The sequence below is a fragment of the Herpailurus yagouaroundi genome, unplaced genomic scaffold, assembly GCF_014898765.1.
Source record: "Herpailurus yagouaroundi ecotype Mexico unplaced genomic scaffold, PumYag 100, whole genome shotgun sequence".
NCBI classification, from domain to species: Eukaryota; Metazoa; Chordata; class Mammalia; order Carnivora; family Felidae; genus Herpailurus; species Herpailurus yagouaroundi.
The window spans coordinates 65,794,287-65,812,202 of record NW_024412391.1 but is presented as its reverse complement, the minus strand read 5'-3'; the positions used below and the strand labels follow the sequence as shown (position 1 = coordinate 65,812,202).

The 17,916-nt window shown below is 39.1% G+C and overlaps 1 long non-coding RNA gene across 3 annotated transcripts in view; it reads left to right on the top strand.

The window, feature by feature from the left end:
- LOC121028757 (uncharacterized) overlaps window positions 1–17,916 on the top strand; it is a 360,230-nt gene that overhangs the window by 149,741 nt on the left and 192,573 nt on the right. For all 3 annotated transcript variants that reach the window (XR_005789418.1, XR_005789417.1, XR_005789419.1), the window contains one exon: window positions 10,782–10,911. This is a non-coding gene — a long non-coding RNA (uncharacterized LOC121028757). The remainder of the gene's footprint in view (window positions 1–10,781; window positions 10,912–17,916) is intronic.

The window sequence follows — 17,916 nt, the reverse complement described above, 5'->3', positions numbered from 1 at the left end:
CTTCATTTTAGCCTTTAATTTTACCTGATCTCTACAGAATGTGTAGGATAGGAAAAAAAAAAAAACTTTTTTAAGAAGGTCAGGATTTAAAGGTTATGAAGATCCTTACCTAAATTAAACTCTTAGCATTTAAAATCCAGGATTACCAGTATTCTTACTTGTACAACCAATCATTCAAGAACTGACAAATTATGTTTAAAATAAAATGTCATTAGAATCCACTCCACGTTTTGGATGCTGAGTGTCCTTTTGATGCCAAGGTATCCCATCTGAATGAGATCTTCAGTAGTCAAAGACTTCAGGCCAGTGTCAGTTGTGATGATTCTGCTGGTGAAATGTGGTATAAATGCTAGTCAAATAGGTTATGTCTCTCCCTCATTTTTGGGTCACACACCATCAGTTATGCAGGAACTCTTCCCATGGCCAGTAGTAGGTTTGGTCATTATGTATAAATGACTGCTAAGATTTGATATTACTATATAAATTTTTCCAGCCCAGGGAAGTGGGTTGTTCAACTCTGTTGTTATTCCTCCTACATAGCTGTCCTCTGATCCAAAAAAAACTAGGTTCCTGAGAATGATGGAAACTGTTAAAAGAATCATACTGGACTTGCTGAAGGAATGGGGTTTCCTCTGAAAAAAATTGTGCAATATGCAATTAACTATTTGCCTAGAATGTGTACAAGTGGAAAGTACCAAGAATAAATTCCTTGATTTTATTTTCTTATCTTGATGGATATAACACATTTAAAAAGGGGCTAAAAGCCTATACAGCCCTGACATACAAACCAGAAACTCCACCTTTGCTATTTGCAATGGCCCTGAAGTCCTCAACAGTGGTACCACACTTCCCATAGGAATTCCCAGATACTCCCATCCATTATGTTCTTAGGCTTTTGGTGTCTTCACTACTCATTGTTATAACCCTGTAACTTAGCATTTAATCCTGTTAGGTGATATGTTTGTGTGTGTGCTTCTCAAATTCTTCCTCATGACAAACTCTTTCATGAGCTCAGGGACCTATACTTCTACACCTTTCTGAGTGAGGTGACCTTCAGCATAGAGAGTTTCATTTTCCATGCACCTCATTGCTTCATCTGTAAATGATTTGGAATTCCTACTCAACAGCATTCACAGCACCTATAGTCCCTTGCACAAGTTAGATGCTTAAACACTATTTGGTTGCTTGCTTTATTTTTTGTATCCAGGATGGTTTCTAGCACTCTCCTGGGCACTCAGCATTCTTCTACCTCTACACACACATGCCAAACATGTTTTCAGATCTGTGTTCTCCATTCAGCCACTCAAGCTAGAAAACCTCAGTTTCAACCTTGACTCCCGTTTCTTCCCCACCACCCATCTCTGACGGTCACCAAAGCCTGCCAATATTACTTCTTAGCTTTACATTTCTTAAGTATATATCCACTCTAGGCAACCTTTGGTGTCATTACCTCAGTTAGAGCATGAGTTAAATGATATTGCAGCTTCCTTCAAAATGGCTACAATTCTCTCTGTAAAATACAAATTGTATAAGGTTACATTCCTGCTTAAAACCATGCCTTCTCATGGCATGCAAGCTTCTAAAGTGTCCTACCAGGCCCTCCAAGATCTGTCTTTGGCCCACTCTACTAACTCATTTCACACCTCCCTCCCACTTATGGTACACCACCCCCATACACACATTCCCCTCCTTGCCTTTGCACAGGTGCCCCCTCTACCGGGACACTTGACCACCTCACTCATACCTTCTCTCCTTGCCCGGCTAACTGACTGGTTCTCTAAGACTGAACTCAGGCAAGCTCTTTCTGAACCTCTGTCTGCTTTACCTCAGTCTAGGTGAGATGTACCTCCTCAGTGGTCCAATAATGCCCTGTGCATCTATCATTGTGTCATCCCTGACATCTGACATCTTTTGCCCTCATTTCTACCCCATTATCTAGTGCTGTCAGTTCAACCTCCAAAACACATTTCTGAGCCATCCATGTCTTTCTCTCCCCACTGCTCATAAGTAATTTGAGCATCCTTCATCTCGCACCTGACTGCTCTGTGTTGGCCTCTCCACTGGTCCTTCCAACTGCACTGGCCCCTCATCTACTGAGTAGGAACCAGAAGTATCTTTCCAGTCATATTTATATACTGTGTAGATCCTCTGTAGAGTCTTCATTGACTTTCCTCGACTGACAATAGTGTGGCCTCCCAGGCCCTGCAGATTCTGGCTCTGCCTTTCTCCAGCCTCAGCTCCCATTATTTTCACCCTCACTCACTAAGTTCCAGCCTTAGGATTCTCAAACCAGACAAGCTCATTCCTGCCCCAGGACCTTTGTGTCAAGCTAGTCCCTTTGCCCAGATCATTTACCCTTTGACTCTTTGTTTGTCCAGCTCCTACTCATCCATAAGGCCTCAGCCAAAATACCATTTCCTAAGAGACACTTTCCATGTCCCCAATCTCACTTAGATCCTCCTAATCTCACTCATAGTATCAGCTGTGTTCATTCACAAAAGTGATCACAGTTCTTAACTATATGTTTATTTGTTTAATGCCTCTCTAACCACACTGTGAGCTCTGTGAGAAGCAGAATCAGGCATGGGTTTTGTTTTGTTTTGTTTTGTTTTGTTTTGTTTTGTTTTGTTCTAACCTCTGTATACCTGACACCTACCATAGGCAATAAAGAATGAATGAATGAATGAATGAATGAATTGCATTTACCATATTATTAAAAAATTATCTGTTAGTACCTGTCACATTGAATGTGACAGCATTCAGTGTCACATACAGAGTTCAATAAACTTTACAAAATAAATGCCCAACAGATGTACTGATTAAGAACTGAGCTATTGTGACTCCATATTTCTGAAATAAGCCTTAAATAATAGTTTCATTCATACTTTTAAGAGAGATGAAGACACAGGTTTCTGGAAAAGTCATCATAATATATTTTGTAAATTTCAAATTTCTAATTACATAAAGGACTTGCTGAAACATCTAGTCTACTCATCTGCTTCTAAAAGGGCTTTATTGAGGCACCTGCCTGGCTCAGTCCATAGAGCATACGATTCTTGATCTCAGGGTTGTAAGTTCGAGTCCCACACTGGATGTAGAGATTACTTAAAAATAAAATCTTAGGGGCGCTTGGGTGGCTCAGTCAGTTGAGCGTCCAACTTCAGCTCAGGTCATGATCTCACAGTCTGTGAGTTTGAGCCCTGCATCGGGCTCTGTGCTGATGGCTCAGAGCCTGGAGCCTGCTTCCGATTCTGTGTCTCCTGCTCTCTCTGCCCCTTCCCTGCTCATGCTTTGTCTCTCTCTGTCTCAAAAATAAATAATAAAAAACATTAAGAAAAAAAAATTTTTTTTAAATAATAAAATCTTAAAGGGACTTTACTAATATTATTTTAAGTGGACACCCATCTTTGGTGTCCTGAAAGTCTATTATATTAAAGAAATTTTTCTCCATGTGCCTCTTCTGATCAACTACTTGTGTAAAAATTTTAAAAATTGTTGATTGTACATTTTTTTATGTTATTACTATATTTCATTATTATTTCAAACACTTTTTTGAAGCTCCAAAATGGTATACTTTTTAAAAAATAAACTCTATCTCCAGTGTGGGGCTCAAACTCAGAATCCCAAGATCAAGAGTTGTGTGCTCTACCAACTGAGCCAGCAGGTGCCCCTCCAAAATGGTGTACTTAAATCCAGATACTATTCCAGGGGCTGACCGAGGATTAAAATGTTAAAATTGGGTAGGGGTGGTGGGGGGGGAGGGGGAAAGGAATTGCCCCTAGAACTTATTACTGAAAAAGGGGAGAAAAATGATACATATTATATTAAGAAGAGATTCTTAAAGCAATACACACAATTAAAGGCTGAATATGCAAACAAAATAAAAAAATCGCCATGATGTTTAACTTCATTGAGTTATGTGTCTTTGAGCAGCTGGAGTTAGAGTCCCCTCTGGATACAGTCATCTGGACCTGGAGTTGCAGTCTGCTTCCCAAAGAAGCATCCAATTTGTTCCTTTTCCTTCTACCCTCACATGTAGCTTATTAGTTCCACAATTATTCTCCTTGCCCTCAATTTGGGGAAATGTCTAAATAGTTGCTTAAACTCTTAAATATTTCATTGCATTTGAAAATCCAGTTCCACTTAAAAACTTTTGTTTTGTTTATCTATGGTATGCACATCTTTAAAATTTTTTTTTCAATAGAAATTGTCAGTTTCAAAGGCTCAAGAGTAAAGAATTTTATGCTTTTTTATCTTCCTTTAGACCTCGCTATTCAACTGAAAATAGAAACATTTTGAAATGCAATAATATTTAAGATTTCAAAATAACTGCCTCCAGAGCAGGAGAGCTTCCATTTCTAAAATTTCCTAAATCTTCACCTTGATAAAAGAGATTAGTCTTGGCTAAGAAGGGTGATATGGTCACATGCTGTATATAGATATGCTAAAACACTAAAGTTTTGATACTCAATATTATCAACTACTTGTTTTTTTAAGTAAAAATAATTTATTAATTAAAAATCCATTTATTAATAACCTGTGCACATAAGGTTAAAATTAATTTTCCAATGAGATGACCAGATGATTGGTTTTATTATAAATTGTCTTTTTGTCTTTTTGTTTTAGAATGCAAGTGTATCTATAATCATTTAATCAGGAATGATGAAAATTGGTTTTGTTATTTTAAAGAGTTTCTATCTTTATTATATAAATTAGGAAGGAAAATAATAGGATCCTCAAGAGATAAATGGATAAAGGACATAATTCACAAATAATCTAGAATGGACCCAAAATTGTTATGTGCAAAATTACTCTCCAGAGTGTTGGTTATAAAGTGAAAAACAGGAATGGTCTAAATAAAAAAATGTGGGAAATGGCTGACATAGAAAATATTATACAGCCATTTAAAATCATGTTTAGGGAAATTATTAATAATCTGGGAAGGATTTTGGGGTGCCTGGGTGGCTCAGTCGGTTAAGCGTCCGACTTCAGCTCAGGTCACGATCTCACGGTCCGTGAGTTCGGGCTCTGGGCTGATGGCTCAGAGCCTGGAGCCTGCTTCCGATTCTGTGTCTCCCTCTCTCTCTGCCCCTCCCCTGTTCATGCTCTGTCTCTCTCTGTCTCAAAAATAAATAAACGTTAAAAAAATTTTTTTAAATAAAAAGTAATCTGGGAAGGATTCTGTTATGTGAAAAAAAATGCAGTTATATGTCATTACATACAATACAATCACAACTTTCTCAAAAACATAAAAACAATGGATTATTATCCTGCCTTAAAAAAGAAAGAAAATTCTGATATATTCCACAACATGGCTCAATTTTAAAGATTATGCTAAATCAAATGAGCCAGTCACAAAATACTGTATAAGTCTACTTACATAAGTTATCTAGAGTAGTCAAATTCATAGATATCGAAAATAAAGTGGAGGTTTCCAGGGGCTCAGGGAATGGGAAAGAACAGGGAGTTAATGTTCAATGAATGCAGAATTTCAGTTTGGGAAGGTGAAAAAAAAGCTCTAGAGGTGGATGATGGTGATAGTTGTAGAATAATATGAGTGTACCAATGCCATAGAACTGTACACTGAAAAATGGTTTAAATGGTAAATTATATGTTTTATATATAGTACCACAAAAAAGATGACCTATATGACCTTTAACTAGTTTCTCCTACTTTTAATGTCCTACAAAACCATAGTACAATGATTAAAACCAAAGAAAGAACATCAGTATAATACTGCAGACTTTATTTAAATCATATCAGTAGTGCCATTAATACTCTTTTTTTCTGTTTCAGGGTTTAGATCGGTAAGCCTTTTTATAACAAACAAAAAAAATGTAAATACTTTATAGAAGAACTTTCCATTTGGTTTCTTTAAATGATAGCCCCTATTATTATATTTTAAATATCTTCAAATTTTACCCCCCAAAAAAGTTTAGGAATTTATCTGTTGTATAAAACATGTTTTGTGCAATAGAATTACGGTTGATAGCTGAATAAAGGCAGCTGACTTGGAGGACCATATCAGTTAAAATTAGGTTCCAACTGGGGTGCCTGGGTGGTGCAGTCGGTTAAGCGTCCGACTTCAGCCAGGTCACGATCTCGCAGTCCGTGAGTTCGAGCCCCACGTCGGGCTCTGGGCTGATGGCTCAGAGCCTGGAGCCTGTTTCAGATTCTGTGTCTCCCTCTCTCTCTGCCCCTCCCCCGTTCATGCTCTGTCTTTCTCTGTCCCAAAAATAAATAAACGTTGAAAAAAAAATTTTTTTTTAAATAAAATTAGGTTCCAACTAGAATTAAAATTAAAAAACAAAACTGGATTAAACTAGAATTAAAATTAACAAAACTAGGTTAAACAATATAGTTGTTTATTTCTCGGTTATATAGAAGTCCATAGGTATGTGGTCCAGAGGTGATATGGGAACTTCATGCTCTCAGGATGTCCATGTTGTTCTTGTTCTGCATGCATGGCTTCCATTCCCAAGATAATGATACATGATAGCTCCTGGAACTCCAGCCATTACATCCACATCCAGGCAGTAAAGAGGAAAGATGACAGAAACATTTCCCCTCTCCCATTAAGGACAATATCCAAAAGTTGTACATCCACTTTTATTCCACTGGCCAGAACTAAATTATGTGGGTACATATAACCATAAGGGAGGTTGGAGGTTATAATATGTATTCTGGGATGGTATGCCCCCACCAAGAAAACTGGGAGTTCAATTACCAAGGAAGGTTGATGATGTAGAAAAATATTTTAGAGGATAGGCAGTATGTAACATGAGGCATCCTTCATTCTGGGCATAGGCATAAACTGAAATCTGGAGAAAAAAAAAGGAAGCAAGAAATACTTTTCTACCTTGATCATTGGCAAACATGTTTTTTTCATTACAGAGGAGAAGTTAAGGTAAAATATGCTACTGCTCCTAATCTGATGGGTAGGGATGTCCTTGGACCCCATAGGAACTGCTGAATGGGAGTCAGTGAGATCCCTCTCTTCAGCTTCTTCAGCTTGCACACCCAACTCAGGACCTTTATTTCAGAAATCTTACTTCCCCTCAACTGGACCCCACCATTTGGGCCTTCCCCACCTCAATAGTCCCTCTTTACAAAAATGCTAGAGCAGGTCTGGTTTCAAGAAATCAGATTTTCTAAAACAATTTGAGTTCCTCAACAAAACAGAATACAAAAGGACCATTAAATGTGTTATAACTATTAAAAGACGTAGGCGGATGTTCATTCTCTTTATCTGTATGAAGAATTACTCTTCCTGACATTGAGTCATGTTCACTTTTCCCAAGAGGGAATAAAATGTTCCCCATAAAAGCACAACCTTTTCTTTCCCAGTGCTCTGGACCCATGCCAACATAACAGAAACAGCCAAATAAAGGGTTGTGATAAGCTCCTCAGGTGCCAGGGGAATGTTATCAGAGGAAATCATCTTCCTCTCTGTGACAAGACATGGATCCTCAGCATACTCACAAAAATATTGGGGCCCCCAAGGAATAGAAATTCATCAAATACTCAGTGGGGAATTGTGCACAAAACAGCAATGGAAACCAGTGGGAACACAATTTTATTAACTCCAAAAAGTTGTACCAATTGGGTTCTTAGGAATAGTCCCCAGATTGATATGCCTGGAGACAAAGGACTTTTAGTGACAAATTTGATAAAATGTGTGAGAAATACTGTCTTTATTTGCTTAAGATTACAATGTTAAATTTGGAGGAATGTTTTAGTCTGTAAAATACAGTCTTTATATCATCTGTTGCACCACAACAAGGAATATTAGGGACACAAGTTGAATGGATTTGATGTGCAAAGAATTTTTAAATGCAACCTCTTTGATTTTATCTATAACCAAATAAGTCTTTGCTACATGCTGGATGGTAGGAAAAGAAAACAAATGTCTAATCTGGTTGAAGAGGCACAGTGTTTCTCCAGGAAGAAAGTTCAGTCTCAGATTTTTCTGTCTTTTCAGTCCTTTACTTTCATTCAAGATGGCATCCAAGGATGGAGCAAAAGGTTGTGGTTTGAGTTACCAGGTGGGGATACCAGATGGTTGGGTATAGTGTACTTCAGCATGTCTCATCTCTGAGGCAGCAACTTTTGTCCATCAGCCTAGTGCCTGCCCTGCTGGTTTGTGTGGCTAAAGTTTGTGGCTACTGTGATTCCAGGTCTGTACTTAATAACTGCTCCCAGGAGCACATTTGCACTGTTGGCAGGGTAGTAAATCGGCACAGCCACTATGGAAAACAGTATGGAGATCACTCAAAAAGTTAAAAATAGAACTACCATAAATCCATTAATCCTTATTCTGGATATATTTCCAAAGTAAATGAAAACAGGGTAAAAAATATATCTGCACTCCTGTGTTCACTGCAGCATTATACACAATAGCCAAGGTATGAAAACAACCCACGTGTCCATCAGTAGATAAATGGATAAACATACACACAATGGAATATTATTCAGCCATGAAAAAGAAGGAAATCCTGTCTTTGCGACAATATAGATGGATCTTGAGGGCATTATGCTAAATGAAATAAGTCAGAGAAAGACAGACCCTATATGATCTCACTTATATGTGAAATCTAAAAAAGTTTCACACATAGAAGCAGAGTAGGAAAGTGGTTGCCAGGGCCTAGGAGTAAGAGAAATGGGGAGATGTTGGTCAAAGGGTACATAATTCAGGTACAAGATGAAGTTGTAGGGATCTAATGTAGAGCAGGGTGATAATACCATGGCTAATAATACCAGAATATAAACTTGAAAGTTGCTGAGAGAGTAGATCTTAAATGTTCTTAACCACACACACACACACACACACACACACACACACACACACACAAAGGTAATTATGTGGGATTATGGAGGTGTTAGCTAACACTGTGGTGGTAATAATTTTGTAATATATATCATTTGTATATATATTTATTTGTATATATATTACAGGTTATACACCTTAAATTTACACAATATTATATATCAATTATATCTCAATAAAACTGTAAAAATATAAAAGAACTGTTTCCAGCTTTCCAATAGAAATTTTCACACTGTGACCTAGAAATGAATAGAGCAACATTCTAGCTTGAGTTTCCTGGATCAGTTTCCTATAAAGCAAGAATTTTAGCCTGAGAACCACTCTGCACAAGGGAATATAAATATTTTCACAATAATACATCCATCTCTTGACTCTATAAATATCTCCTGTGTGAAGGATTTATTCATGAAAAAAAATGGCTGTTGAATGTTGCTATTCCAATTGAGTGAGTGGTTCATTCATTGGAGATGTAAGTGATGATCATAAATAGAAATATAGAATACTAACACTGGAAGGAACTCATCTCTGTTTTATAGTCTTGAGAAAACAGCCTAGGTTAAGCTAAGTGACTTACTTAAAGCCACCTAGTTAGTAATTGGCAGAGCTGGAATCTGAATCTGGGACCTCTGAGTCTTATTACACCACAGAAGTTTAAAAGTACTTTTTTACTTACCTAATTACTAATTCACTACAAACTAAAATGGAGTCTGCATGTTTCTTATCAATAATTAAAATGTTAATATGAATATACTGTTACCTTTTTTGGAAGTTCAGTTGGGTTATGAATAGTCTTCATTAATATTAATTAATTAAAAGTGTTTAACTTTCTGGGGCACCTGCGTGACTCCCTTGGTTAAGCATCTGACTCTTGATTTTGGCTCAGGTCATGATCTCACACTTGATTAGATCAAGCTGCCTGACAGCATGGAGCCTGCCTGGGATTCTCTCTCTCTCCCTCTCTGTGCCCCTTCCCCACATGCACACGCACACACTCTCTCTCAAATCAACTTTAAATTTAAAAAAAATTTTTTTGTTAATGTTTATTTATCTTAGAGACAAAGCGTGAGTGGGGGAGGGGCAGAGAGAGAGAGAGACACACAGAATCTGAAGCAGGCTCCAGGCTCCAAGCTGTCAGCACAGAGCCCAACGTGGGGCTCAAACCCACCATCCCTGAGATCATGACCTGAGCCGAAGTTGGAGGCTTAACTGAATGAGCCACCCAGGCACCCCAATAGAAATAAACTTAAAAAAAAAAAAGTCTTGGGGCGCCTGGGTGGCGCAGTCTCTCACGGTCCGTGAGTTCGAGCCCCGCGTCGGGCTCTGGGCTGATGGCTCAGAGCCTGGAGCCTGTTTCCGGTTCTGTGTCTCCCTCTCTCTCTGCCCCTCCCCCGTTCATGCTCTGTCTCTCTCTGTCCCAAAAATAAATAAACGTTGAAAAAAAAAAAAAAAAAGTCTTGGGGCACCTGGGTGGCTCAGTTGGTTAAGTGTCCAACTTCGGCTCAGGTCATAATATTCGTGAGTTCAAGCCCCGCATTGGGCTCTGTGCTGACTGCTTGGAGCCTGGAGCCTGCTTCAGATTCTCTGTTACCCCTCTCTCTCTCTCTGCTCCTCCCCCACTCATGTTCTGTCTCTTTCTCTCAAAGATGAATAAACATTTGAAAAAATTAATAAATATAAAGTATTTAACTTTCATACAAATATCTATTTTACAACCAAAACAGTTCTGAATCAATGTGAGTGACAGAACACTGGGATTTTCTCCTGGGTCTCAGTATTATGTCTTTGGAATGCTTTGTTTCAAGCAAGCATTTTTAATGACATCAAGTAAACTATTTCTAAGAGTTCTTTTACTCTTAAAAATTAGAAGAAGAAATACCCAAAGAAAGTATTTGGGTCAATTGGTAATTGACTAATTCCAAATCACAATTACACTGTATTTTATGTCTCCATATAGATCCAAGAACAGAACTACCTGACTCCAGCATGAAAATCCTCTTGAGAAACTCTCCTGCAGAGCTTGTCTCCCAGCCACGTCTACACATATGCCTCTGTGGATAGTACATTAATACTACTCACAATAGAAGGTATTGTTCTTTATAGTTAGTCAAATTAATTATTTGAGCACCCCAGGATGTACAACATGAAAGAACAGCTTTATAGATATTCAGGGCACTATATAATATGCCACGGTGAATTATTGACTCTAATGAGAACATCTTTAAAAGGCTGAACTCCCAGGGGTGCAGGATGAAGAATTGGGAGGAGGGGCTCGTACGTTAAATCAATAATTAGGAAGAAAGGAGGAAGACAGACAGATTGGGGCAGAGATTTCTGAAAATTGAACACTTGTCATCTGTGCATCTCCCTTGCTGATAATTCATTAAATGAAGATTAACTTCAGTAACTTATTGACCAACATGCCAATAAATCCTGAGCTATAACATCTGTGATGCAGGAAATGGACAAGCCTAGATACCTTGCCAGGGGGATGGACTAAGTGTGATGTGACTTAGAGAAATTCATGAGCATACTTAAACATTGTGCTAGTTATATGTGTTTCACATTTATATACTGTGCTACATATCATATTAGTTTGATAGGGGATATAAAAGAAGCAGGTAACATTCCTAAAGGTGTTAATAGTTTATCTAGACATGAACTATGCATATATATGGTTCACTCAAGAGGATTTACCCATATTTCTTGAAACACCACTATGATCATTTGCAACAAGGAATTGTATCCTTTACATCATCTTTGACTCTATCTCATGTTCACATTTTATCTAAGTAAACTTTCTTTAGAAACAGACTGTTTTCACTGTTGCCATACATGCTACCAAAAGAACAGAGATGGTATAAGTTTTTGTGCATCATGACAAATTTTTTTTAAAAAGTGTAATTATAGACTGCAGTGAAATTTTCGGAAGCACTTCTAGTCTTCTAGAATCACTTATGTATATTGTGTTAAAGGCTTTTCGGACGATAAATCAGATGTGGAAGAGTGATACTTTTGGACCACTTCTTAAAGAGGTTCAATTGGTTAAGGTCCTGGAACATGAGGAAAACCCCAATATTCAGCTCCTAAGAGAAATATGTATATTCTACACTACTCAGAAAAGTTGCAAAGATAACTATCATTTTGAGGTCTTAGAGAAATAAGGGAGGTAGTGTTAGAGAATCCTCCATTCTTCAATTTCTACGGTAGTGCCAAGAGGGTTGGGGATGAGTCTGCAGGTGTTTGGGACTTGCTGGGTTCCTTCCAGTACAGTCTCCCTTCCATCTGCCCTATGAAGGGGCTCAACTCAGTCTACCCACAGCTCCCTCCAAGAGTAGAGAGCACATAAAGAATTCATTCCCACCAACACATCCTCAGATGAGGTCATCACAGTGTCAAGGTCTGTCTTTCCCCTGGACCTTCTATCTATTACCAAGGCTTCCAGAACCTGAATCCTGTTCCCTTCAACCTACTCCTTAGAACCTTCACAACTGGGTATTCGAGCCGAGGCCATGGGTCCCTGTTGCCTGAACTCTTAGGGTCTCATTGCCAACGCCTTCCTGGACTGACCATCTACATGTTCTGTAGCCTGAGGTGTTACTGCACGTGAATTTCAAACACACACACACACACACACACACACACACACACGCACGCACGCACACACAGATGCACTCACACAAACACACACTCAGGGTTTCCTCATTCTGAGATTTTATGAAAGAACAATGGTAACTGCGGCAACCCTTGTTGTCTCCCTGTGGAGTTTTTGAAAGATTGATGTTTTGTATTGTTTTTTCATCCTAGAAAACATTGGCCTCAAAAGGCAAAAAGTCTCTGGCAAGAGAAATGTTCTTAGAAGGCCCTGAAAATATAGTCTCCTTTCATGACAGTTAGCAAAATATCTTCTGTCACTTCTGGGACTCTCATTCCCCCTCTGTGCTGCATTCATAGCGTTCAAGTATATTAAGCATTCACATCATTTATATGTGGCCCAGCCTCTGTTCTAATCCTATGTATTAGTACAGCTAACTGCAGCTCACTCAGTGCTGCTGTTTGCACAGCTGGACATGTCGGATAGAATGAGTTCATCCCTTCAAAGATGAGCTTAAAGCCGCCGTCTAGTAGTGTCTTTCTTTTTTACACCTACGACCATTCCTCATTGTTCTCACAAGCACAGTGAGTTTTAATGAAGTCATGTCTTTTAGTGTAACGCTGCAGGTGCACAAATGCTGATAAACCTCCTTAACTCACTGTCAGATCAGCATGTTTATCTTCAAGCCGCAGAATGTATTTAATTATAAGATATGAAAAGGTCCTTCAGATTTGTTCTCTGGGCTCAGAACTAATGACTCATCTATGAAGCTCAGTGTCTCCCCAAAGGTTATAATGGCTAGTTGCTGATCTTCTGAAGAACTCATTCATGGTAGCATCTAGACTGCAAGGTATAGAAATTTATTTTAAAAATAAAGAAATAGGGGCGCCTGGGTGGCGCAGTCGGTTAAGCGTCTGACTTCAGCCAGGTCACGATCTCGCAGTCCGTGAGTTCGAGCCCCGCGTCAGGCTCTGGGCTGATGGCTCAGAGCCTGGAACCTGTTTCCGATTCTGTGTCTCCCTCTCTCTCTGCCCCTCCCCCGTTCATGCTCTGTCTCTCTCTGTCCCAAAAATAAATAAACGTTGAAAAAAAAATTAAAAAAATAAAATAAAGTAAAATAAAGAAATAGCTTCTGAAGGCCCAGGAAACTTTACCAAATACAGAGTTAACATAATCAAACCTACACACACACATGCATATATATATATGTGCATATATATACATGTATATGAATGTGTGTTGTGTGTGTGTGTGTGTGTGTGTGTGTGTGTGTGTGTGTGTATGTGTGGAGAGAGAGAGAGAGAGATGCCAATATGGTATGCTGTAACAAGCTTCCAGACCTGTGCTATAAGGAATTCACTCTTAAAATTTTAAGAGGTACATACCCCTAGGAAGTTTATAAATTAAATTTATAAATTAAATTTAATCACATTGCTTTTTTCTTAAGACTAGATTTCTGAGGGAATGGTAGTTTGACCTGGACATTGGGAAAGAGATGTGTGAGGAGGGAATAGGTGCTGAGAAGAGGGTGGAGGGGTACCTGTGTGGCTCAGTCAGTTAAGCGTCTGACTCTTGATTTTGGCTCAGGTCATGATCTCATGGTTCATGAGATCAAGCCCTGTATTGGGCTCTGTACTGACAACGCAGTGCCTGCTTGGGATATTCATTCATTCATTCTCTCTCTCTCTCTCTCTCTCTCTCTCTCTCTCTCTCTCAAAATAAACATTTAAAAAAAGAAGGGGGGATAACAGGGTTAGGGAGTGCTCACTTCTTTCCAGTAAGATGTGGCTGGAGCTGTCCCTTCAGAAGGAGAACACCATGGATTCAGAGGGCCATGGGGATCCCAAGGGAAGGAGAAGAGACAAACAAAGGATGTAAGTGGGAAGCCTAGCATGGGCAAGGATAGGGAGGGCAGAAGGAAGATAGGATTCAGTCATAAAGACAAATAGGCTTAGTGGAAAGCACATTCATTAATTTAGAGTTAGATAAATCATTTGACCTATAAGCATGTTTTCATCTGCCTATCTCACTTCATAGCTATTAGTGTAAGATCATGCCTTATGAACAACTTGCTGGAAAGTGTTTTAAAACTATAAAGCAAAAACCAAAACAAACTGTAGCATAATGTAAATTATCATAATTATTACTTCCTTTAATCAGTTGAATATTTATTTATTGAACACTGACCATTTGCCATGTGCTATACACAGTAAAAAAATCCCTCACTCAAGTTTCTCAGGGCTCAGTGAGGAGACAGGTGAAGAAATCAATAACCATACAAAATACACATACCATAAAGTTCTCCAAGGGTAAGGAAGAAGAGGGAACATGTCTACCTGGAGAAATTAAGGCTTTGCAGAGGAGGAGATGGTTGAGCTGGGTCCTGCTTGATGAGGTCACAATAGGAGACAATGGAACGTCGGAAGGAGCAGCAAGGGCACAAGCAGCCAGCCCCATGTGGCAAGTCTATGCTGCTCAGTGCTGCTTGGCGTAAAGAATAAAAAGCACACGAATGCCAAATCTCATAACTAACTCCCCTGGCCTGATTCCATGCTCACCAAGCCACCTTCTGATGATAATTTGGCTTCCCGCTTAGATTTGCCTGCAGGGAAAGCACATGCTGGTCAAGAGGCTGAAGTATCCAGTCCGCTAGGTGATTATATTTCTCATTGTAAATTAATAAATCAGCATCCTGGCTGATGCATTTTTTAAAGTTCGGAAATGAAACTATCACTTATAAGGCGGTTGTAAAGGAAATTAGGTGAAAATTCACCAGGAAATCAGCCTTCAGGCTGCTGATGTGGACAATGACAGAACAGCTGTGCAAACACCACAGGTAACTTCCAGGAATGGGCTCCCGACAAAGCCATATTACACAGTGCATTTTCTTCATACGTCAAGTGCTCCCTTTAACATTTTCCTCCATTGTCATAATCCCCTGAAATAGCCAAAAGAAGCATCAAATGTCAGTCTTTCCAGACTCCTAGAAACCAAGGTCTGGAGAATAAAATGAACCTACTGTACCAGATCCTTTACCCTTCCTTCCATGGGCTGAATTGTGTGCCCTCCAAAACTTTATGTTGAAGTTCTAACTCCTAGTGCCTCAAAATGTGTCTGTATTTGGAAACAGAGCCTTTAAAGAAGTAATTAAAACTCAGTGAAGTCATTAGGGTAGCCCCTAGTCCAGTATATCTGATCTCCTTATAAGAAGAGGAGATTAGAACACAGACATGCAGAGACCATGTGAAGACAGATGGAGAAGATGGCCGCCTGCAAGACAAGGAGAGAGGCCTTAGAAGAAACAACCTTCCCCACACCCTGTTCTCGGACTTGCAGCCTCTGGGACTACGAAAGAATAAATTTCTACTGTTTAAGCCACTCAGTCTGTGGTACTTTGTTATAGTAGCCCAAGAAATACACTTCTTTTCATATTCTTCCCCCAACCATTCCAAACAGAAGTCACCTATCTGGGCCCTTCAACCTAGACAACCCAGAAGATTGTCTACACCAGCAGGAGGAATGCATTTTAGTCCTTCATGCTCGTTTTCACTCCATTTACTCAAGTGGGTGACTTTGGAGCCCGTGCCATCAGAAGCACAGTCCAGTCCTGCTAAAGTAACCAAAGACATGGCTTCTGAAGCATGAGAGTCTGAAAGTGTTAGGCCTTTGTGCAACTGTATCTAGTCCTGGACACAGATGAGGAGAAGACCTCATATCCTGAAAGTACAAAAATTTAAGATTTTCCTCATTTTACCATGATATTTTTCTTAATTTCTATTTTAAAAAGCCAATGTCCTGCTGGACAAGTGAGCCACAGAGAGTCAGACCACTGTCCAGCTAGTTTCTGAAGATCAGAACTAGATCTATCAGAACATCCCTAGAACAATCTTAACTTATGGGAGAAACTCCAAAATCTCTTGTATTATTTAATGATTTATTTATGAATGTATGGAGTCCCTCAGTTCCAAACTTATGGTTTCAAGGTCTACACACATGTAAGCTTCAATTCTTTTTGCAGGCTATGTCTGAGCATTAAAAATGCTCCTGTTACATGACCAGTGGTAAGTCATGTGAATAGTATGTGCCCTTGAAATGATGTGATGAAAATGGCACTTCACTTCTCTGATCTTCCTCCCAAAAAACACATAACTCAGTCTAATCACAAGAAAAGCATAAGACAAATCCCATATCCCCAACTGAGGGGCATTTGATAAAATACTGGACCAGGACTCCTCAAAATAGTCAAGGCTTTCAAAATAAGGAAAGTTTGGGAAACTATCACAGCCCAGAGGAGCTTTAGGAGACAAGGTGACTGATGTAATATGGATGAGATCTTGGAACAGAAAAAAGACATTAGGTAAAAACAAAGGAAATTTGAATAAAGCATAATAACTTTTCAACACTGGTTTGTTAATAGTAACAAACGTATTGTAGTAATGTAAGATGTTACTAATAGGAGAACTGGGTGAGGGGCATATGGGAACTCTGTGTACTATCTTCGCAATTTTTCTGAAAATGTAATATTGTTCTAAAATAAAAAGTTAACATTAAAAAATGTTCCTGTTTAACTACTCTCCCCAAAGGCCATTCCTGTCTGTCACTGGGCTCTAATACATAGCCAATGTTCTCTAATATGTGGCTCCCCTCCCTCTGATTCCCTCTCCCAGTGCAACTTTTGTATGCATTTCATATAAGCACTTTATCTTTCAGTAACAAGAGCTTCTGTTAACTTTCAACAGTCATTTGAAGGCTGTTGCTCCCTCTTCTCTTTAAAACTAATACTTTAGTGGAGGCTTCATATCATCATCCCATCCTCTGGACAGAACCAGCACATGACTCTTGTCTTCATGTTTTCTCTATTGGGATGTCTACAACCTCAGTTCCTGGGGCAGCTTTCTCACAGAATAAGCCCCAAGTTTTCATCAAATAAAGCCCTCTGGGACCAAAGCTCAGCTGCTAGGAGTGGTAGAGAGATGCCAAGAGGCCCCACACGAAATCAGTGTGAGGGAAATCGATACCAGGGAGAGCTAGGGTACATGTTTTCAGCCCTTAGCATTAAACATCTTGCAACACTAAAGGCATCCAGATACACGCCACCTGGGACCCAGTGTCCCTAAAGAGAGTATACCTTTACTGTTGAATCATTTGGGATTTGGCTCATTATTCTGTTTTTTTGTTTGTTTGGTTTTTAATCTAAAAGCAGTGTTTGCAAAAAAAAAAAAAAAAAGTCTGTTGGACTTTATATTTAATTCACACTCAAGTAGGGTTGTATTCAGAGCCAAGCAGACCTTGATCTTCATTTATTATTCAAGAATACAATTAGTCTGGAGTTGGTTTTCAGACCTAAACACAAAGAAAGGCCCACATAAATCTGAGCAGGGATAATGCCACTCTCCCTGTAACTGATGTGATGATGGAGCGAGTAGCAGGCAGCAAATCAATATACCACCATCCTCCTCAACACAAGGCTTAAAGGAAGTCTTTGCCCCTGCTCAGA